At 44.8% G+C, this 24234-nt stretch overlaps 1 protein-coding gene across 1 annotated transcript in view; it reads left to right on the forward strand.

Moving 5' to 3' along the window:
* Nucleotides 1-1465: 1465 nt before the first annotated feature.
* The window catches only part of RREB1 (ras responsive element binding protein 1), a 173227-nt gene continuing 150458 nt past the window's right edge, over nt 1466-24234 (forward strand). The window contains exon 1 of the mRNA XM_059937862.1: nt 1466-1681. The gene's annotated coding sequence lies outside the window, so the exon portion shown is untranslated. The remainder of the gene's footprint in view (nt 1682-24234) is intronic.

Below are 24234 nucleotides of genomic sequence, written 5' to 3' on the forward strand. Positions count from 1 at the left end.
TATTATAAGTAATCCAGCGGTGATCTGAAGTACAGGGGAGGGTGGGCATCTGTTATATGCAAATATCACACCATTTTACGTGAGTCTTGAGGATACCTGGATTTTGGTATTGGCGGGGGTTCCTGGAACCAATACCCCTGATACCAAGGGACCACTGTACTGCTCACTCGTTTTTGGTGCAAAAGGGACCTTGTTCAGTTAAAAAGTAACTTCCAGGTTCACATCAGAATCTAACTGTCCAGCTGTCCTCAATGAGCTTGTAAAGTTCTTCAAATTAAGAAGTCATGTAATTAAATCATCCCGCGGGGTGACAGGTAGCTGACTTTCACCCGAAGCCACCCCTTTGCCTCTCAAGAGCCCCACACCCTGGAGCTTCCCTGGCGGTCCAGGGGCTAAGACTCCGCGCTCCCAATGCAGGGGACCCCCGGGTTCCATCCCTGGTCAGGGAACAAATCCCACATGCAGCAACTAAGACCCGGCACAGCCAAAAAAAAAAAAAAAAAAAAGCCCCACACCCTGAAGTGACTCAATTTCCTAACCCACGATTAAAATCCCTAGCACTTCCCAAGCAATAGGTTTGGGCGTAAAGCATCAGTAACTCCACAGTGAGTCAGATGAAGTTTGTGAGTGCTGGGGGGAGGTTGGAAGATTCGTAAATCGGCTTCCAGAGAAAGGGGGAGGCGCTGGGCCGGGCTCTGCAGGCTCCCAGTGCAGGAGTGCAAGGGCCCGACACATGTCAGCCCGTTTCCATCCTTCCCCATCTTGCCAATCCGCCTCCGGAGGGGGTGCGGGCAGCGCTTCGGGGCCGGGGTGTCCCACCCCAGGCTGGCCCAGGCGCTCCATCTTCCCCTGATGCCCAAGTTCAGCCCCTCCGAATGCCTGAACCGGACGAGTCCCTCTTTCTGGACGCGAAGTTGGGGCTTTCCCCAGGCCTCCGGGCTGGCAGGACCGGCAGGGGCCTCGCGCCGTCCTTCGGGACCGGAACAAACAGCCGCTGACCCCGGGAGGCCCGGGTCACCTTCACCCTCGCCTTGCCCTCCACCTCGCAGCCCTTTCCCCTCCGGGGGCCGGTCTCCACCGCTGGCCTCCCTCCGGGCGGGAGGGACACTTGTGCGAGCTCGGCCGCGCTTCCCGGGGCGCCGCATCCGCCGCCGAGATGCTGGCAGCCCGGGACGGCCCCGCGCGGCCCTCTCCTTATTTATCCACCCGGCAGTTTCCATGGCTCCGCCGCCATCCTCCGCCCCCTTCCCGGCGCACAGTCCGGCGGCGGGCGCGACGGGCCCGGTGGGGGCGGCGGGGGGCGTGCGCGGCGCCGGGACCGGGCGGCGCTCCCCAGTCTTACCCCCGGGGCGGCCGGGCCACTTCTGCAGCCCGGGCCCGGCCCCCGGCCCGCTCGCCTGCGCCCCGATCTGCTCCCCGCCGGGCCCGTCGCCGGGGCCCCAGGCGCAGCGCAGCCCCCGGCCCGGCCGGCGGCGCGGGGGAGGGGCGCGGCGCAGGCAAAGTTGCTGAGTTGCTTTGCACGCTCAGAAGTTGCAGCTGAGACGGCAGCTTCCCGCCCCCTTCCTGGACTCGCCGACTCGAAACACACACCCCACCCGTCACCACCCGCTACCTGCCCTCGCCCCCGCCGCCCCGGCCCGGACTCGGCAGCATCCCCGCCCGGCGCCCGCCAGGAGCCCAGGTTTCCAGCGGAGTCGGGCTGGGGGCGGGCGCACCCCACCTCCCCGCTCAGTCCGAGGGAGGGGGAAGCGGGAGGGGGGGGAGGGCGGGTAGGATCCCCTCCAGCCGATGGCCGCGCGGCCGGGGCGCTTTCGCACTTTGCAAAGCTGAGCAGCTGGGTAGGGGTCGCCCCCCGACCCCCGCGCCCTCCCCGGGCGAAGCGGGGTTTGCAGAGCGAGAACCGGGCAGTGTTCCCATCGCCTCCCGCGGGGGTTTTCGCCAGGCAGGCGGGAGGGGCTCCGCTAGGGGCTGAGGTCGCCAACAGGTGCTCGCGAGCCCATGTGACGGGGGAGGGGCCGCGCAGGGGAAGCCGGGGTGGGGGTGGGGTGGGGTGGGGTGGGGGCGGGCTCCCTCCCGGGCGGGCTCCCTCCCTCCTCCCTCCCTCCTCCCTCCCTCCTCCCTCCTCCCTCCTCTCCTTCCCTCCTCCCCCTCCCTCCCGGTCCCCCGCGGAGCCCGACGCCGCGTGCACCCCGCCCGCGGCGGCCTAGGGAGAGCTCGCGGGTGGCTCTCGGGGCGCTGGTGCCCTCGCGGCCTGCCCGGGAGGAGGAGGAAGAGGAGGGGAGGGAGGGGATGCGAAAGTGGGTCAGGAATGTAACTGGACGCTGCGCACCCGCACGCACCTCCTCCCCCGCCCCCGTGCCGGCAGCGGCGGCCCGCGCAAGCCTTGGAAAGCGAGTCTCTTGCCGTTGTGGTTCCCCAGCATTATCGGTGGACGGTTACCAGGGGATCCCGAGGGATGTGTTTCCCTGTGACCCTTTGGGAAGAAAAACTTAGTTGCCTCAGTAACCGAGCTTGGCTTGGATGCGAGGATGCAGTGAATGTTCTAGGTGAGCCTGGCGGTGCGGAGGCTGCAGTTGCACTAGGGAGTGGATTCACTTTTCTCATTACTGAACCAAGACGTGAAAGGAAAGCTGGCGAGGAGGCGGGATTTTGCCCTGCTTCGTGTTTGTTTGTTTGTTTGTTTTTCTACCGTCTCAGAGAACATAAATTCAACGTTTTCGCGTTCGAGTTTGAGTCTCCCAAATGCAGGCCCGGGCTGCCATAAGTTTACCAAAGTTCTTAACAAACGCTCACTTTGAAGTTGGTATCTTCGAGTCGGAAGAAGCAGGGGACAGGGACAGTGACAGTTTTGTATTTGAGGAAGGCCTGAGAAACAAACATGGAAAGGCCTTTATTAAAAGGAGAAGAAAAGCAGCGCAAAACCCCCCAAACTCAGCCCTCCTCAAAGCAGGAGAAGTGAGAACAGTCCAGTTAGTTCCCTCCAGACCCCAGTGGCACCTCACACCCCAAGCATGTGATTAGGAGAGGGAGGATCCAGATTTTAAAGCGATGGGCTTTGGGTTTGGATGCTGGTGACACGAGCAGAGTCAAGGAAAAAAATAACAGTAAACAATGAGACTGCGAAGCATTGCAGCCCAAACCCTTCTTGAGCACCCTTCCAGAGAGTTGTCGCATTTTTCCTTCTGCTGGTTTTGTCCAGGAGACCTCAGTTACAGAGTGCAGGCTAGGGCTGCGGAACCAAGGCCCAGAAAGCCATGAAGCTTCAGGCTCCGAAGAAACTGCTGGAGTTTTGCTCAAGAAGCCAGAAGGGGTGTGTTATCCTCTAGAGAGATCCTAAGGGTTAGCCGAAAAGCTAGCTGACTTAGCAGTTCATGTCAATTTCTGTTTCCAAAGCAACCCTAGGTAAAGAAAACTAAATTGAGATGCATTTTGCATTAAAGAGTCTATATTCATAGGAAGCAAAAACTGGTCCGTTGAATTTCGGTAAATTGAATCATAGTCTACATTTATATATAAAAGAGGGGGTTATTTTGTGATGAAAACTTTTGTGGAGATCTCACCATCCCTAGTCTATTTTTATTTTATTTTTTAACTTTGCTGTGTTTTCTCAGTAAAATGGGAATAAGAATAATAATGCGTGATCTGCTTTGGGGTAGTAGACTGGACTTTTTCTATTACTTTCTAGATAGAGGATCTTCAGTTCAACTGGCAAGAGTCTTTATTTTCGCTTATGGTGTTTTCCTGAACTGTACAACAGCTGAAGCTGGAAACGGACCAATTCCATACGCTGGATAGTCTTGCATTTGAATGAAAATGGCAGAGTTATGCATAACTTTTCTGGAAACTTGAAAAAAAATGAAGACGTTCATGATCTTAGATTTGGTCACCCTGTTAGGGAGCATGATTTCCTTCTGTGTGAGATAATGAGACTGTCAAATCTTGGTTCAAACCAGCATTGTTGCTATAGAAATGAATTGAAAATTTAAGTAGAAAATGAAGTGGCAGACTTCCTTTTTCCTCCCATCCCTTCTCCCCACGCCTCAATTTCTTCTGCATTCATGAAACATTTCTGTATAGGGTGATCTTCACTTTAGTTATAAATCAGATTTATAAAGCAAGTTAAATTAAGGAATAAATATCTGTTCAGAAAGGATTAACAATAGAGTCCTTAATATTGTGTGTTCTTGTATATTTAAAACATGTGTTACATAATTCGGGGGGCACTTTTCAAGAAATCGCCTATGTGTAGCAGGTTTTCACATAGATTATTTTGGACCATGCATTTGTAACCGTTTACTCACTGCTACCCCCAAAATATTTTTTTCAGTGAACATGTGCTTTAAACATTTTTGCCACCTATTTTGTCTAGAACCGTGTTAAGCACTGTGGAGATTACACAGTGGAGAGAGGCATGTTCATGTTCCTAAAAAGACTGAGTCTAATATGTTTTAGTTGGGGGTGGTTACAGCTAGATGATAAATATAAGAAGTTTAACAGTTTAGGAGTTAAATGAAGACACCAGGAAAAAATATGTGCCTATATGCATAAGAAGAGATGATGGACTCATAGATGAAAGTTAAAATGAGTTGAGAAGTAGAATGAGAGATTAAAAACATTCTTTTCCTTCTATTTATTCTCTGAAATATTAGCAGTGAACCTGTATTGCTTCTGTGTAAGAATGAGGGTTTGCTCTTTTTTAGGGAGATGTTGCCAGACAGCTAGTGTACAATTGACTATCAATGAAAAGTCAGTCGCTAAGCGCTCAGGAACTTCCAGGGAGGGGCAGAGGGCAGAGGGTGAAAGGGAAGGTAAAAGCAAACCCTTACTTAGCAAAGGCTCAGATGTGGCAGTGCTGGGCGTGTCCTGGGAGGGTAGCTGTGAGGTGGCAGCCATCAGGAAGTGCTCCCGAGGGAGTTGGTAGAACTTGAACTTAGGCGATACAGGGTGTACACGATTTTAATAGCTAGAGAAAGAAAGACATTCCTAGTGGTAGAAGGAAGATAAGCCGCGAGGCAGGAAGTTGCAGGGGTACATTTGGGGAATTTGAATGGGTCAACTTTGCTATTGGAGATGGATCAAGTATGAAATTTGTCATTTGAATGATAGGTTTAGGGACAGACCAGTTAGGGACCTTGAATGCCTGGGCCTGGACAAGGGTTGTATCAGTGGGACTTGGTTGGAAGGCGATGCTTGGAGAGTTATTTATTTTCTTTTAAACATTTATTTATCTTATTTATTTATTTTTGGCTGCATGGGGTCTTCGTTGCTGTGCGCGGGCTTTCTCTAGTTGCGGCGAGCGGGGTCTACTCTTTATTGCGGTGCCTGGGCTTCTCATGGCAGTGGCTTCTCTTGTTGTGGAGCACGGGCTCTAGGCGCGTGAGCTTCAGTAGTTGTGACGTGCGGGCTCAGTAGTTGTGGCTCACGGGCTCTAGAGCACAGGCTCAGTAGTTGTGGTGCCCGGGCTTAGTTGCTCTGAGCTGAGGCATGTGGGATCTTCCCAGACCAGGGTTCGAACCTGTGTCCCCTGCATTGGCAGGCGGATTCTTAACCACTGCGCCACCAGGGAAGTCCCGTGAGTTTTTATAAACGGAAAATTGACAGTACTTTATAGTGTTTGGATGTGACCTGAAGCATCCAAGGTGACTGCGGATTTAAATCTAGATGCCTTGGCAGGTGCTACTATCAACAGAAATTGGAGCAGGAAACCAGTGTTTAAGGTAAATTGAAGGGTTGATTTCAGAAGTGGAATTGGAAGCCGTGATTGGCAGCTGGGTTTAGGTGATTTAGGGAAGATGGATGGGTCTTGGCTGAAAGTAGAGATGTGAGTCATCTACATAGAAGTAAGTGATTATTGGTCCTAAATTTGAACTTGGTGGCAAAGGACGAATTTTAGGGTACATGCATGATTAGAATTTGTATATATACCTATATACATATGTATACATTCCAAACTTCTCCTGGGAATTCCCTGGTGGTACAAGTTCAATCCCTGGTTGGGGAACTAAGATCCCTCAGGCCGTGCAGCAAAAAAAAAAAAAAAAAAAAAAAAAAAGATTCTCCTCCTTCCTTGTAAAGCACAAGAAGGTAGTCATTCCTGAGGCTTTAGTTAGAGCCAATCTACTGAATCAGCATTGTGGTAACCCAAGTACTTTACCCAGTAGCTCCCAAACCCGGCTCAACAGATTAAGGGGTCCCTCCCCATAGGCACTGAATCAGAATCTCCTGGGCTGGTAGGCTGTGTGTTATATAAGCATTACAGGCCACTCTGATACAGATTCCTCTTGGGGAACCAGTGCCTCCGTCAGTTTGTTCTACAATCTGAGACCTCCCCGGAGCCTCCCCTCTCTGAGATCTCCCCAGAGCCTCCCGTCTCTCCCCAGGAGAGCAAGAGTTCTTCCTTTTCACATGTTGGTTTCAACCTGTTCTTGTGCTTTTGTATCTGATGGACAGCCATTGATAGGCAATGCTGCAAGTTGTTTTTATATCCAGAGGACCTGCTGCTTTCCAAATTTAGCACGGGTTTGGAAGCCTGGATGGATGTGTCAGAAGAGCTCTGCCCTGCTAGGTAGGAAGGAGGTTTGGGGTTGAAGCGCTGTGTTCGGGGCTGACTCACACTCCGTCCATCGAAGTATGTCGAGATGATGCAATAAACCGGGCCCTGGGCAGACCCCTTCCTGTACCTTTGGATATGCAGACCCCGGGCATGGTATTTGGCAATATTCTCGGGAGGAGACTATTTGGTTGATCTTCTTCAAGGGAGCTGAGTAGTCAGAGGTAAGGCAGGGCAAGCTGTAAGCTCTAAACAGCAGTCTAGAGTTTAGAGAGAACCAGTCCAGTTTAGAGAGAATGGATAGTCAGAAATTCAGGGTTGGACTTCTAAAAGATGATGACCGTTCACACCTTTTTCAAGGAATACTTTTCTATCTGTGTATCTCATTGCTTTATTGTCACAAAAAACAAATGTCTGTCCTTTTGAGCAGCAGCAAGCATTTTGTCACTTTCAGTTAACCAGATGCTGATTATCCGGCTGCAAGTTGTCATTTGCTCTTTTTTTTCATTTCCTGTTTGTAAGCTATAAAGAGACAAATTCTCACGTCCGTGTTATTACATGTCTGGTGGGCTAGCAGGCAGACACTAATGATTAAAATTGATGGTGGAGGTTGGAGGAGTAGCGTCCTCTCCCTGCAGAAGCCAAAGGTGGGGCTTTTTTCTCGTTGACCTTTTACTTTACCCCTACCAAACAACAGTAGAAAATGATGGAATCAGGGTTGTTGTTTTTTTTAAAATTGTGGTAAAGTACATATCACACAAAATGGACCATCTTCAGCAATTTTAAGTGTGCAGTTCAGTACTGTTAAGTACATTCACGTTGTTATGCAATGGAATCTAGGCCTTGAACTTCATTTAGAATATAAGGGAGTATTCTAAAAATATCAGAAAATGAAACCCAAGGTACCCAAGAAACTGTGAGTGAGAGAGGATGGTATAAAATGCAGACCCTTAGAGCACTCATGTGAGAGGTGAGAGATGGCAGGTAGATGGATGGCCCATCTGCGGGATGGGCTTGCCCGAGAACATCCTTTTCAGCAGCTATTTGTGAAGTTAGAGTACAGGGGGAAAAAGGCAATTTTGTGCTTGAGATTTCTTTAAGAAGCCAGAAATTGGGCTAGCATCTTTTTTTCTTTAATTTTTAAAAATTTTATTGAAATATAGTTGACGTACAATGTTGTATTAATTTCTTCTGTATAGCAAAGTGACTCAGTTATACATATATGTATTTTTTTTTCATATTCTTTTCCATTATGGCTAGCATCTTGATACACAGATTTTAAAGTCTTCTTGAAGCTCTGAGTGTAAAATGAAAGAGCTAAAATGAGAATTTACAGAATCTAATTTACACAATTTCCTAGGGTCTCCAGAGTTTGTTTTGTGTACTCTGTGGCGTGTATAGAGTTTTGTACACGTTTTGCATTCTCTTGATGCACACTGAGGGGTAGGTAATATTTACTGCTGGTGTCCTAGTTTTCCTAGTGGCATGTATCTTATTATTATTTATGAAAATATGGGTATTAACAGCCAAAAAACTTCTAAATGAGCAAGAACCTCTAAATTTATCAGCATGTCAATGATCACACGGTTAAATAGAACGATTTTAAGGTTAAATAGGTAAGATTCACAAGAAAGACTAGAGACATTATTGCTGTTCACTTTTTTCCCCCATTAGAAAATTTATTTTCACAACCCCTTACTGTTTGCACTCATTCATAATACCCACAAAACAGGTTTCAAGCTGCTCAGTCCAACAGGATGTCAGCTGCAGTTCCAAAGACGCTGTGGATTCGTATTTTACCAAAGGAGAGATGCTTTCATTTCTCTCTCACAGCTTTGGGAATTTATGGCTTGTTTAACAACCCTCCATTTAAAAAGTGCTGCTGAATTTGAGAAAACTTACAGAATGGCTCTGAGTTTATCTTATTCCAAACTGCTTTAGTAAACTTTTGCTTATCAGTCCTGTGAAGATGTGTTAAAAACCAGCTTGGCAACTTTTTTTTCATATAGCATGCTGGAGGGCCTTGAGAAAAGAGTTTTGAAACAATACCAGCATTGGAACTAAAACGGAACGCTTTTAAACAAGAATCCTCATATGTTTCTCTGCGTTTGGAGGACTCATCTTTTAAAAGCCAAGATTTCATAGTAGGACTGAATTACCAGTGGAAGGTTTTCCTACAGTAGCAATAACAGGCAAAGGCAATTAGAATTTCACGAAGAACTTGGAAGATGGTTTCTTTTGTATGGATACCTACATATTCACAATCCTGCACCCACGCATGACACCAATATAATTTACTGAATTCTGTTTAGAAGCAGTCTTTTTTTTTAAAAAAAAAATTATTTATTTATTTTTGGCTGCATTGGGTTTTCGTTGCTGCGCGCAGGCTATTCCCTAGCTGCGGCTAGGGGGGGCTACTCTTCGTTGCGGTGCGCGGGCTTCTCATTGCGGTGGCTTCTCTTGTTGCGGAGCACGGGCTCCAGGCGCGTGGGCTTCCGTAGTTGTGGCACACGGGCTCAGTAGTTGTGGCTCGCGGGCTCTAGAGCGCAGGCTCAGTAGTTGTGACGCACGGGCTGAGTTGCTCCGCGGCATGTGGGATCTTCCCGGACCAGAGATCGAACCTGTGTTCCCTGCCAATGCAGGCGGATTCTTAACCACTGCGCCACCAGGGAAGTCCTAGAAGCAGTCTTTATGTAGATTTTTGAATACTTTGCACTCTGATGGTATTGAAATACAGATTTCAGACGAGAGCTCTTTCTAAAGGATTACTTTGAGAGTCACGGAGCTATTTTTTATAAGGTACAGTCACTCGAGAGATTTGAAGGATATGAATCAACAGTTTTGCATTGCAGTTTTAGAGCATGTTTGTCCTTGAAGCCATGAGCTTCAGCTGATTTGCCAAAGGAAAGCAGCAGTTAATTCATGTTGCTCCGTCATTAATCTACAGAAAATGAAAGTTCAGATGGTCCTGGGAGTCTAACATATCTCAATTTTGAGTTTTCTTTTAAGGCTGAGTTCTTACATTTTACTAGAAAAATAGTCCAGCTTTTAAAGTAAACAATCCGGCAATCGACAGGTGCCTGTCTTACGGTGAAACCGTGCGATGCTGAATGTAGGACATTTCTGTGCTGTGTGTTAGTGCAGAACCAAGTTGCTCCATCACCGTGCCCTTCGCGCTGTCATTTCTGTGTTGAACACGGCCTTCAGCCTCCTGAAACGTCAGCCGAGGCCTCAAACTCGTGTGTGTTTTCCTTTTGATGACCTTAGTTCTGGGCCAGCCTCGTATTTTGACACATCAAGCATAGGTAGTAGAGTTGCTTCGTGATGTTGAGCTGTTCATCTTTTTATTATTTCCTGTCACTTTTCCCCATAATTGATCCTTTTGAGCCCAAGGCGGGGGGAAAGTGATGAAAATGACTTTGAAAACAGCTTTAAAAAGGAGTATTTTATATTGGACTTGGGGCTTACCTGAGACGGTAAAACAATGGAAAAAGCACAGTCTGCTTTGTAAGGTAGAACCTCAGCCCTCACACCGAGTGAGCTAGATTCGAATGGATGCTTTGCAGGAGAAGTGAAGAGGGTTTTCCTGGTGTTTTTGCAGTGACTCAGACGTGCAAGTGTGTGGAGTGAGGGATGGCGAGAACTCACAGGTGGTTTGCATTTAGTTCTATGCCAAGGCTACAGAATGAGGTCCTCTTTCCTTTGGAATTAAAAATACAATTCTTAAAAAAAAAAAAAAAAATACAATTCTTTTTGAGCTGTAGGCTTTCTCGTATATTTTCTCCCCAATATTCCCTCTATCCCACATTCAATTCACTAATTCTTGCTTTGGCTTTGGAAGCTCTGCCTCTACCCAGCCCTGGCGCATGCCAGGTCACCCACTGGAATTTGAGAAGAAAATATTAGCACCTCAATTGTATTTTTAGCTTGTCCATTTTTTTTTTAGTTTGTTAAAATTGTGGTAAAAAAGATATAACATAAGATTTGCTATCATGATCATTTTTAAGTGTACAGTTCAGTGGTATTAATTACATTCACAATGTTGTGCAACCATTTCTAAAATTTGTCACCACCCCAAACAGAAACCTGCACCCATTAAGTAACAACTCCCCACATCCATCGTCACTCTCTAATCTACTTTGTCTCGTATGCCTGTTCTAGATATTTCTTATGAGTGGAATCATACAATGTATGTCCTTTGGGGTCCGGCTTATTTTTTTGCAAAATATTTTCAAAGCTCATCTATGCTATATCATGTGTTAGTACTTCATTTCTTTTTATGGCTGAATAATATCCTATTATATTGTCTGTGTATAGTACATTTTGTTTATCTGTTCATCAGTTGATGGATGTTTGGGTTGTTTCCACACTGGCTATTTTGAATAATGCTGCTGTGAACATGGGCATAAAAGTGTCAGTGGAAATCCCTGTGTTCAGTTCTTTTGCGTATATGTTGAATATTTACCTAACACTGGAATTGCTGGGTCATGTGGTAGCTCCATGTTTAACATTTTGAAGAACTGCCAAACTGTTCTCCCCAGTGGCTGTACCAATTTATATTCCCAATAGCAATATACGAGGGTTCCAATTTCTCCACATCTTTCCCAGCCCTTGTTATTTTCCATTTTTTTTTTATAGCCACCCCATTGGATCTGAAGTGGTATCTTGTGGCTTTGATTTCCATTTCCCCGATGACTAATGATACTGAGCATCTTTTCATGTGCTTATTGGTCAGTAGTATGTTTTCTTTAGAGAAATGTCTATTAAGTCCTTTGCATTGTGCATTCTTGTGTGTTTCATAATGCCTAAGAGTAGTATACAGTTTATAAATCAAAATATACATATGCTAGGATATATGCAAAGTGTTTTTTAAAGATGGGGGATGTACTTTTTGAAAGTCCATTATTATGGACTATAAAAATGATTTGTTTTATTTCTTAGTGCCTAACCTTAGCAGGAAAATACTGATGAAAATTCCTAAGCTTTCTAGGGGACGGGGTGGGGGGCGGGGGAGCGGAATCTTATTTGGTCAAATGTAATGTGTTTACTGGAGCCTCCATATGAAACTAACCACAGGGTCCCAAGAATATCTTTTGGGATGTTTTCTTTCCGTACTTACGAAAGTAAATCTCCTTGGATGGTTTTCAAGTTAGACTTAGCTATGCTCAATCCTATTTTGTGGTTAATAATGGCATTTCAGGGTTCTAGCGTATCTTCTTAAGAGATGGAAATGGTTTTTCATGCTATGTCACATAGGGGAGCCAGAAGGCATAGAATGAATCTAAAGGAAGAGGCTTAGCTCTAAAATAATAATGATGGTGATGATGATGATGATAATACTTATTATGTCATTTATAAAACTAATTTGATTGTATAAAGAGATTAGCTTTGGGGGGATTGAACTGGCCTATTTAATGACCCAGTAAAAGCATTTTAGGCCTTGGATTTTTTTAAAAAAACAGATTGGTTTTCCCATTGTTGTTCTATTCTCTGAAAGTAAACTTTGTGCAGTTACCCTAAAATGCCAACTTTTATCAAGGGCGTGACATCACCATCCTAGCACATCTTGGTGTATTTCTTGGAAAGTGTCCACGCTGGCGGGCGTTTTCCAAATAAAACATTTGTTTCAGTAAACAAGTGTTTTACCCAGCAGCCCAAGTGGAGAATTTTAAAACCAGTGTTTGTTTTGCAAGCAAACATTTTGTTTCAATCCTTGCAGATAAACAAGTGGGTAAGATTTAAGTGGGCTCCTGTTAAAAACAAATGCAGACCATTTTCAGAAAACTTCAGCTGAGCAGAAATCTATTTGCTGTTAGAGTGTGAGTTTAGACATTCAGGGAAATAATTGGTACTTTCTGTAGAGTTCTGTACTTAGTTTCAGTCAGAGTGGAAAGTCTTAGGTCTGGGTAAAGGCTCTGAATTTTTTTTTTTAAGGCAAAAGATGAAGAAATATAAAAGAATCATTAAAAGTATTAGTTTTGCATATTTAAATTTTATAGCTTGCCTTTGAAATGTGACTAAACCATCATCAGGTATTTGCTCTGCATTTGTTACCTCTTTTCTAATTATTTTGATGGTAATTCCTCCAATGTGTCATAGAATCCAACATCCATGTTCATTATCAGCCTTCATCTTTTGACTTTTATAAAAATGGTAGTATAATCAGACTTTGGTGAGATGTTATTACTTTTACTTAGGGTTCCTTGTAATTGAACATTCTTTCTGTCTTTGATGGACTATCTTTTGGAATACGTCTTTGAATTTTTTACATTTGAAAGTTTGCTTGTGATGTGCTTTTCTTTTTAAAAAGCAGGCCTCTTTCCTAATCAGGACATAGGCGGTGTTGCACCTTCTTAAGAGGATAATCAGAAATTATGATATATAGCATATATGCAGAAGAGTATTAAAAAATATATATATATATATATGTTTTAATTAGCAAGTGGACATGCATGTAACCCCCATCCAGATTCAGCAATAGGACATGACCTTAGAATGTTCTCCGCTTTAAAACCACCTTCCTCTTCCGTCCATAGGAAGTTTACAGCTGTGTAGGTATCCTTAAATGACATCATTTAGTTTTGCAAGTGTTTGGTGTATATTACATTTTACTTTTTTGTTTTCATCAACGATATAATCACAAGACTTAGCCACGCTGATACCTGGACCTGTGGTTCAGTCGTTGTCATTGTCTGGGGTTCCTGTCCTGCTGTTGATGGCCATTTGAACTGTTTCCAGCTTTTGGCTCCTACGACAAAGGCTGTCAAGAACATTTATATATATATATATATATATATATATATATATATATATATATATATATGGCTTCTAGTACAGTTGTGCAGAAGTTTTTCTAGGGTGCATGTGGTGTGGTGTGAGCGGTGGTGGATTGTTGGGTCGCAGGGGGTTTGTATTTTTAACTTTACTGTAACTCCAGCCTATTTTCCGAAGTGCTTGGTTCAGTTTGTGCTCCTTCTAACAACGATTGGGAGTTCTTACTGCCGCACATGTTCACCAGAACTTGGTATCGTTAGATTTTGTCATTTCTGCCGGTCTGATGAATATGAAATGGTGTCGTATTGTGGTTTTAATTTTCTTTTCCCCGATTAATAATAAGGCTTATTGGACATTTTGATACTCTTTTTTTCTTAAGTGCTTTCCCATTTTTCCATGGATTGTCTTTTTCTTACTAATTTGTAGGCTTCCTTTATATATTTTGGATTGAGTCTCTAGTTGATTATACGTGTTGCAAATAACGTCTTCCACTTTGACTTGTCTTATTATTCCATTTATGATGCCTTTGGATGCTCACAAACTCTTAATTTTAATATTATTAGATTTATCAATTTTTTCCTTTATGGTCAATACTTTTCTTTCTTTCTTCCTTCCTTCCTTCCTGCCTGCCTGCCTTCCTTTCTCTCTTTCTTTTTGGCTGCGTTGGGTCTTTGTTGCTGCACGCGGGCTTTCTCTAGTTGCGGTGAGCGGGGGCTACTCTTCGTTGTGGTGCGCGGGCTTCTCATTGCAGTGGCTTCTCTTGTTGCGGAGCACGGGCTCTAGGCGCGTGGGCTTCCGTAGTTGTGGCACACGGGCTCAGTAGTTGTGGCTCATGGGCTCTAGAGCGCAGGCTCAGTAGTTGTGGCGCACGGGTTTAGTTGCTCTGCGGCATGTGGGATCCTCCCGGACCAGGGCTCAAACCCATGCCCCCTGCGTTGGCAGGCAGACTCCTGACCACTGTTCCACCAGGGAAGTCCCTTCTATCTTGTTTAAGAAATTCTTCCCTCTCCCAGGTTCATGAAGCTATTCTCCTGTATTCTTTAGAGTTGTGCCTTTCACATGTGATTTTATTGTATTTTATTTATCTGAAACTGATTTTTGTGAATGTTCTAAGGTAGGAGACTATTTTCATTTTTTGTCTATTTAGGCACCGTTTGTCTATTTATTTATGTATCCACATAACCTGGAATACTTACCACCTGTGTCATCAACCACGTGGCCATTTGTGCTATGTCTGTTTCCGTGCTCTCTACTCAATTCCACTGGTCTCTTTGTCGATCCCTTAATTATCACAGCCTCACAGTGAGTCCTGATGCCTGGGAGGGCATGTGCTTCCATTAAGCATGTCTTGGTGTTCTTGGCTTTTTGCCCTTCTATATAAATTTTAGAAACAGAACAAATTCCCTAACAGAACCTGTTGGAGTTATTATTAGGACTGCACTGAATTTGTAGGCCTGACATGTTCACCACATCGAAAGGCGGGGTGTAGTCTTTAAAGAATGGTGCCCAAAATAACAAACCATAAAAAAAAAAAAAGGCGCCCAACTTCCTGTATTCAGATCCCGACCCCACTCTTCACTGGCCACGTGGCCCTGCAGAAGCTCCGTGAGCCTCAGTTTCCTTATTTGTAAAATAGGGATCATAATAGTACCTACCTTACAGGATAATTGAGAGGATTAAATGACTAAATGTGTTGCATATAGTATGTGGAGGGTGCTTAAAATACTGTCTGGCACATAGTCAGTACATGTTATATAAGTATTATACATGAACACTGATTTCTTCATGCTTATTTATATCATTTTCACTGTCCCAAGAAAGTTTTATAATTTTCTGTATAAAACCATATATAATATGTAAAAAATACATTGCTGCATATACATATAACATACAGAAGTATGTGTAATAATATTCCTGGGAACCTTAACCATTTTGATGCTATTGTAAATGGTATTTTAAAAGTTTTTTGGGGGGTGTACCGTATTATTGTGTTTTTCTTTAGTATGTTTTGTGAGCTGATTATGATTATCTTTGATGAAGAATTATTAAGTGCCCGTGTTGCATAAGATACTTCTTGGAGCAGACAAGAAATGTGGACACTTCCATCTGGGTGACTGCCATCACACTTGGTTTCATGGGATTGAACATTTTCCCATTTGGCGTAATTTTAAACGGTTGTATCCTATTGACATCTGTTGTGGAAACCTATGTGAGAGTTTTGGCAGCCTGGTTCTTTTTATCTTGCATATCAGGCTGCTTTCAGTTCGTTATTTCTTTTCAATTTATGAACTCATTCTAGTGCCATACTTGATCGCGCGCTTGAGATCGCGCATTTTATTTCCAATGCTCTTCCTTACCTCGAAATTCTGTCCTAAAGATGCCACACCCTTTGAGATTGGAGTCACAGCTTCACACCTCGACTTGCATCCACTATAAGTGACAATCCTCTGGGTGAAAACTCACATTGTTCCTTTGCCGTTCGTTTGTCACACGTGTCACACACGTCTCTGAGGAGTTATCATTTTTTAAAGAAGAAAGGAAAGGGAAAAGAATATGCATATGTATATGTATCTCTCTCTCTGTGTATAGGTTCCCCTCAACTTGTCTGCCTCTGGTTTCAGTTCTCACCCCTCTGGTCACGTGGCAGTTCTGCCCCACGTGGGAGGTGAAGCCCCAAGCTCTGTATGATTTCATTTTGTGTCGCAGAAGGCAGAAACTCAAAGTGAAACCAACGAGAAAACCAATGTGTTCTTAATGGTTTTTACCCAAACCATAAATCCGTTTCTTGGAGGGAGAGGGGAATCACCCAACGTCTGATCCAGTTTCTCTAGCGTGTTCCAGGCAGTGTCTGTCGCTTCAGTGATTATCTGCTGGGACTCAGGGGGTTCATTGAAAATGCAGGTTCCTGGGCCTGATCTAGACCAAGGGAAGAAGACAAGCGGGGGGAAAAGAGGAGGCAGGGATTTGCATATTTTAAACGATTCCCTGGTGGTACTGACAGGCAGACGGGACCTAGTAACAATGCTGAAGGTGTGGTAGGCTCAGATTTTCTTCGATCACCTACCATTTAAAGGACAGTTTCAGTGAGGTTTAATATAGGATCGCTGACACCTCTTAGGTGCCATGCGTCAGGCCCTTTATGTTTAAACCTATGAGTAGACCACTATTATTAGCCCCATTTTACAGAAGAGGAAACGGAGGCGCAGAGAGGTTAAATAACTTGCCCAGAGTCAAACATCTGATGTGGAACTGTCATTTTCTTTGTGGATCCTCAAAGCAAAATCCTGCCCTTTGTTAATTACAAAATAAGCTGGACACTAGCAGAAATGGACCTAAAGGGTCTATTTGGATCTGAATTGTGCCTTGGTATTGTGTCCTGTGCCTTATAAATTATTCATTCCTTTAGCAAGTCCTTAGGAGCATTTAGAATCCCTGTGGCTTAGGTAGGGATTCCACAAAAGGAAGGCTTATACAGGAAATGAGAGTGTATCAGACAAACTCGTAACTTCTTAGCAGGTGCCCGAGGATAGATGAGAGGATGGTGGGGTGGAATAGAGGGGCTTCTGTCCATTGTTAACCTGTGCCAGGCTCTGTGCTGAGTGTTTACGGGTAATTTTTCATTTATCCCTCACAAGAACCCTGTTCATTGGCTTCTGTTGATCATTGACTGAACACACTTAGAGACACAAAGAAGCTCGCCCGTGGTCATACAGCGTCCAGGTTGTGATAGGAAGACAATGCCTGCCTCTCTCCAGAACCCGGCTTTGAGCCACTGTATGTTCTGCTTTTGACTATGCAATCAAATAGGATTTTCTGTTTTCTGGAGGAGAATTACTGTCCATCTGATAGTGACCCAGACAGTCTAGTCACTAAGATCACTCTGAGGTTTAAAGAGATCTTCTCAATGGCTTATGATGTCATTCATCATTTACTTGGCCTCCCCACTTTGCCCCCTGGTTCTGTTGCCCCTGCCTGGCCCGCCAGGTAAGAATCCTTCAGAGCTAATATGACGATGGCCAGGTTCATGGCCAATAACAAGATTGACAGATGTCTAGGGACTGGAGGAGGCCCAGAACTGGTTTTTTTGTTTGTTTGTTTTTTTAATTAATTTATTTATTTATGGCTGCGTTGGGTTTTCGTTGCTGTACACGGGCTTTCTCTAGTTGAGGCGAGCGGGGGCTACTCTTTGTTGCGGTGTGCGGGCTTCTCATTGTGGTGGCTTCTCTTGTTGCGGAGCACGGGCTCTAGGCGCACAGGCTTCAGTAGTTGTGGCGCATGGCCTTAGTTCCTCTGTGGCAGGTGGGATCTTCCCGGACCAGGGATCGAACCCACGTCCCCTGCATTGGCAAGCAGATTCTTAACCACTGTGCCACGAGGGAAGTCCCCCAGAACTGGTTTTTGAAGGAACATCCTAGCTTTGCCCATAAGTACACCATTTGCTTACCACTGTGCAGAGGCGGGTTGGCCTTCTGTGCTCTAAGCAGGCTCCTTAATTTTCATGAGAGGATGTTCAGTGTCTGGTATTGTGCCATATGCAGGTGAATCTATTTGTAGGGCAGGAATAGAGATGTAGTCGTAGAGAACGGACATGTGGACACAGGGGGAAAGGGAGGGTGGGACGAATTGGGAGATTAGGTTTGACATAAATGCACTACCATGTGTAAAATAGATAGCTAGTGGGAACCTGCTGTATAGCACAGGGAGCTCAGCTCGGTGCTCTGCGATGACCTAGATGGGTGGGATGGGGGAGGTGTGAGGGAGGTCCAAGAGGGTATACATATAGCTGATTCACTTCATTGTACAGCAGAAACTAACACCACATTGTAAAGCAATTTTATCCAATTAAAAAAAGAGAGAGAGAGAGAGGGAATTCAATATGATTATTTTTGAGCCACTTCAGAATTGTAGAGTGTTTGGTCATGAAGAAACCTTAGAAATCATCCAGCTCAATTTCTCCATCTTACTGAAAAGGGAAGGAAAAACCTGCACATTAAGAGATTTGTTCCAGGTAACTGGTTAGTGGCAAGTCTAGAACACAGTTACCGGCACCCAGCACAGTACCTTCCTTCCACCTCTTTGATCTGATTTTATGGCGGCACTGCCCTCATCAAGCTGAATCATGTCATGAATAAGCCCTAAGAATTTCAGAATTTCAACTTCAAAATGTTTCATATGGTAGGGCTTTCTGAGGACACGGGCTCAGTATTTGGGGCACGTGGGCTCAGTAGTTGAGCATGTGGCCACAGTAGTTGCAGCACGTGGGGCCCTAGAGCGTGTGGGCTTCAGTAGTTGCGGCACGCGGGCTCATTAGTTGTGGCTTGTGGGCTTAGTTGCTCCACAGCATGTGGGATCTTCCCAGACCAGGGGTCAAACCCACGTTGGCAGGCGGATTCTTAACCACTGCGCCACCAGGGAAGTCCCAATAGGGCTTTCTTTTTAAAGGCAGATTTACCTTCCTTATTATGTGTTATTTAGGCTAGTGATAAAATTATTTTATGTTTCTAAATGTACAATGGTGGATGATGAGAGAGACTCTTCTGAACTATTACCAGGCCTGCTGGAGAGCTTCACGTCCAGCAAAGTGGAAAATCTCCTTATGGATGTTCCATTTGCTTATACAGGTTTTCAATGGAGAGGAAGAAAACCTAACAAAAAGATAATAAAAGGAAGAGGTACGTATCGTTGTGAACGTCTTTATCACTTTTTAATCTTCTAGGCCCCCGACCTTATTATCGAGGCCTCAGACACACAGATGTGGGTTGTACCCTCTGACCCAGTGTCCTTGGAGAATGGGCATGTGAGTGGAGGAGACCTAAGAAAGAATCTGTTCATTAAGTTTACTGTTTCATTCATTAAAAATAATCCCACGAGTGTGGACCAGTTAAGGCAGTAACATCAGGGCCCATGCTGTGACTCCTTGCCTTGTCTTCTGCTCTACTCCATACGAATTTTGTCACGTTGTCATTGTCACATTGACTTCACACTGAGATACATAAGAGCCCATGGCCTTTTTCTTTTCTTTTTAACATTTTGTTGAAGTGTAACGTGCTCACAGGAAAGTACACATAGTATAAAGGGACAGCTCCCTGAATTTTCACCGGATGAACCCACCCCCGAGAGCTTTTGAGTACCACAGGCCTGGTTTCATAATCTGGTGTCACCATTTACCATCTGTGTCACCTGGGGCAAATTATGGGACCTTTGTGCATCTTAGTTTTCTCACCTGGCGATTGCTTTTCATAGGTATTTGTGGAGAGTAAAGATAATATAGGTAACTTACCCAGGGTTGTTCTTCCTACCCTCTAATCCGAGGAGAGCCTCTGCAAACTAATACCTTCAAGGTGGGTTACGTGTGTGGTAGTTGGAAGTGTGTAATGTTAAGTAACCACTCACATGTATCCAGAAATGTAGTTGACAATATGGATCATAGAAAACAAATGACTGTGACTGATTTTGGCCCAATCTCTTCGAGGGCTCATTGGAGAAGCTTGGTTTGAAGTAGGTTAAAGTTTTACCCGGTTTACTTATTCATATATACCCCGCTTCATTCCAAAGAGGGATCATAGAAATATGCATAGTACAACAGTATTTAAAATAAATGAGGGAAAAATTAAAAAGAGAGGGGAAAAATAATTTAAAAACAAAAAGAAAATATAAATGAATGAATGAATGAATGAGTGAATAAACAAGGAAATGAATCAAGGCTAAAGTAGAAATGTAAGCTAAAGCCTAGGGTGAGGTTGATACACAAAATAGTGTCACAAAATCCAGATCATTTGCTAGATGTGGGCCTCAGAGCTGGCTTTGGTCTGCTTAGCACAAAGCAAATAGGGGAAATGATTAATAATAAGACTCATAGGGCCCTTGTGATATGAAAACAAACCAGTTGTGCAGGAGAAACACGATTTTTTCTTTGGCACCAAGACCTTCCTTCTGTGGGTCTTCACAAAGAGAATTTGATGCAAAGTGGTGAGATGCCCTGTAATTGATCAGATCATCTGCTTTGTAATGCTGTGTCTTAGCCTCTGCCTCTCTGTATACAGGTGGCACAAAGCCAACGCCTACTTTAATAGAAACAGTTTTATAAATGACCATAAACTGATGAAATTCTATTCTCCAATTTATTTCAATGATACAATGAAAAATCATACAGGCTGGTTACACGTAACAGAGAAATCCACTTGTGAAGTTTCTAAACCTACCAAGCAGCAGTGTGGTTTAAGCTGGATGAGACAAGAAGAAGTTTCGACTATTCTTCTAAAGAAGGCTCTGAGGAGGAAGCATGATTCTGAGGATGTGCGTGGGAAAAAGGGACTAGGAGAAACTGAAGTGAAGGGGGCTTTCTCGGTGTGAGCTGCAGTCTGAGAGCCAGTACAGGCCTGGGCCTGCAGGACTTGACTTTGGGGAGAGGAAAAATATGCTTCATTGAAAAAATTATAGTTCCTCACCACTGAGGAGCAGGTCTGGGGGAAGGATAAAGAGGTCAGTTTGGGGTAGGTCGGGTTTGCAGCGCCCCTCCTTGGGAAGTTATATTTTACAGACACACACACACACTCAGATATATATCCTTGTCATTATGTTAAGTAGAGTATCCGGCAGATTCCAGCCAAATGAAGGCATATACACAGAGGCAAATGATGAAACATTGGGTTTAGTTTTGAAATTTGAAATTCAGATGTTTGTCAAATAAAACCACCCTTAATGGTAGCAGCAAATAGGGTGTTTTCTTGCCATCACTGGTAAAACAGTGGGTCTCAAAGTCTAGTTTGGAACCTTAGGAATCCCTGATGTCCTCTCCATGGGTCCATGAGGTCAAAACTATTTTTATAACAATAATAAGGTTGACTTTTTTCACTCTTTTTCTCTCTGGACTTAGCCAGAGGATACGTGACGTGTGATATCACAACAGACCGCAGAGGGACTTCCCTGGTGGCGCAGTGGTTAAGACTCCACACTCCCAATGCAGGGGGCCTGGGTTCGATCCCTGGTCAGGGAGCCAGATCCCACATGCATGCCGCAACTAAGAGTTCGCATGCTGCAACTAAGGAGCCCACCTGCCGCGACTAAGACCCAGCGCAACCAAATAAATAAATAAATAAATATTTTAAAAACCCAAAAAACAAAAAACAGACTGCAGAGACCCCCAGCACCTTCTAAATCCAGGCATTAAAAGAGATTTGCAAAAATGTAAAGCTATGTATTCTTCTCATTAAATTTTTTTTTGGAACACAGTTATTTTTCATAAAAATATGGTATTTATACTGATGTGATGGATTTGTCATTATTTTAGATAATAAATTTATGCTCGGTTTTAATTTCTAACATGGAAAATACTGACAGCTGTAAACCTACATAAACAAAAGCTCTTTGGTTAAAATTTAAAATCAATAATTTTAAGACCAAAAAGTTTGAGAACCCCTGTATTAGGAGTATTTTTACCATAGACATTTTTTTTTTTTTTTACCGTGCCGTGCAGCATGCGGGATCTCAGTTTCCCAACCAGGGATCAAGCCCGTGCCTCCTGCATTGGGAGCGCAGAGTCTTAACCGCTGGATGGCCAGGGAAGTCCCTACCATAGACTTTTGATACCAGGCACTAATAATGGTACACAAAGAGGTGTATACCTCACTGCCTGGACACAAACCTGCAAGTAAATACACAGAATTGTTCCAAGTAGTGTTGACATCTCCGCTTTATCAGCGTGTTCCTACCACAGAAATTTAGTTAGCACTGGGATGATGGCAATTAATAAAACAAACAAGGTCTCTACCCTCATGGAACTGATTTTTAATAAAAGTGTGTCGAGAAATCAGGATCGTTAAGGATTTGCAGCATACCAGAGGTCAGTGTATACTGCCACTCTGGAATTGGTAGAAAGTGAACCTCTGAAGGAAGGAATATCACCGCTGTGGGCAAGGCCCTGTGCTGCGTGCTTGTGTGTTACTTAACTTTACTGCAGTCTTATATGGTACGTATCATCATGTGTCTTTATGAGTGCAGACACTGAAACTCAGAGAGGTTAGATCGTTTGTCTACGTTGTCAGTTGATAAGAGGTAGAACCAGGGTTTGTGCATTTTTGTAGCACCTTTGCTTTAGGTAGTCTTTCTCTTTTAAGGAAACAGTAGATTTGCCCTTTCTCTCTCCCCACATCCACGCTGGAGGAAGGGCCTGGCCTTGCCATACTCTTGCAGTGCGTCTCGTGTACCACGTTCTCGCACAGATGTGGAGAGTAGTGGTGAGGAAACCTTCACATCCAGGTTGGGAATCTTCCACTGCGGTAGCATCCAGGTGCATCGGGCTGACATTATCTACGAAGGGGTTTCAGACAGTGTGGAACTGGCCGAGCCCACCCAGAGGATACTAGACACCAATACAGTAACCACAGCAAGACCTGTTTCCTAGTACCCTCTTTCTGCACAGCCAGTTAAGATTTCAAATCACTTCTTTCTTTGCCAGGACAGATTATTGCTTAAGTGTCTCCTAGAGGTGACCTTTCTGGGCCTGTAAATGGTTTAATTTGGACCCTGGTAGGTGTGCTGGGCCGAATCTAGGGGGCACCTTTGGATTCAAAGCCAGTTTCGGCCACTTGGGTTTTCGTGGCAGCCGCCATGGTAGGTATTTCTGGTCCCAGAGGAGCTTCCTCTGACCTATGTGATGTACCACCCCCTCGCCCTTCTACCCTCCCAGAGAACCTTCTCCATCAACTGCCAGAAAGGCCTGTGACCTGTGGTCAGAGCCCAGCATAGTGACTGCTTGGTGTATCAGCCTCTCCGGAAAGCAGTCTAAAAACCTGTGCACGATTCTGGAATCTTTCAGATGCCTCAGGGACTGGAAATAAGTCTCTTCTAAATGGAGAGCACACTTGCATACACACCCACAAATAGTCTTCAATCAGGATGGAATCAGGGCCTCTGCTGGCCAGATTTTTGAGTTGCATTTTAACTCCGCTCATGTCGCGCTATAATTTGAAACACCCATTGTCCATGCAGCCGACGAAGCCTGCAGAGGTAGCGGGTCGTGGCAGGCTGTGCGTGGGAAACAACGTTGATCATCTATCTGAATTCAAAACATGCATTTTGACCAGTTGCCTCTGGGTGGTTTCTTCTCTTGAAAAACGACTTGCTTTAGTTAGCTGGCCGGCGAAGCCCTCTCACTGTGCAAGGACTTCTCACATTCCTCTCTTTCCCGGGCCTGCTTCTCCCAGCATTGCAGAGCCTCAGCCGTCTCGGCCTCTACCTCTTGCCCAGCTTATCAGCCGTCCTTAACCTTTGTCCTGTTATCTTGGTGGAGCTGTGGTGCACTCGTGGTGCAGCAGGAAAACAGTACCTCTGTGCTCAGAACAGTGGTCCTCCAACCCGCTGGTAACTCTTTCCACCGTGGTTTAAATCAGGGGCCATGGGACTTCCCTGGAGGTCCAGTGGTTAAAGACTCCGCGCTTTCAGCGCAGGGGGTGCAGGTTCGATCCCTGATCGGGGAACTAAGATCCCACATGCTGCACAGTGCAGCCAAAAAATAAAAAATCTAAAAAAAGAAAAAGAAAGGAAGGAAGGAAGGAAGGAAGGGGAGAAAGAAAAAAGAAAGAAAGGAAGGAAGGAAGGAAAGAGAAAGAAATCAGGGCCCTTCCCCAGCTTTCTCGATGTCTTGGTTTGCCTTTGGGGAAAGAAGGAAGAGCCATTCCAGTTGGGTGTTTACAGCTGAGGGTGTTTTCAGCTGGCATCTTGGAAGATGGTTTGCCAGCTTCTCCCTGGCAACACCTGGCGTTTCTTAGTCCTGTTACTTCCCATCCTCAAGGCAAGGCACGCAGACAGGGTGAGTGGCCTTCAGCAGATCGGGGCAGTTCAGAGTTGTCTGAACACAGCGACTTTGATTTGTTGGTCTGTTTTAACTTCAGCCCCTTTAAAGAGAGTCC

Source organism: Balaenoptera ricei, chromosome 11, assembly GCF_028023285.1.
Source record: "Balaenoptera ricei isolate mBalRic1 chromosome 11, mBalRic1.hap2, whole genome shotgun sequence".
In the NCBI taxonomy this organism is placed as follows: Eukaryota; Metazoa; Chordata; class Mammalia; order Artiodactyla; family Balaenopteridae; genus Balaenoptera; species Balaenoptera ricei.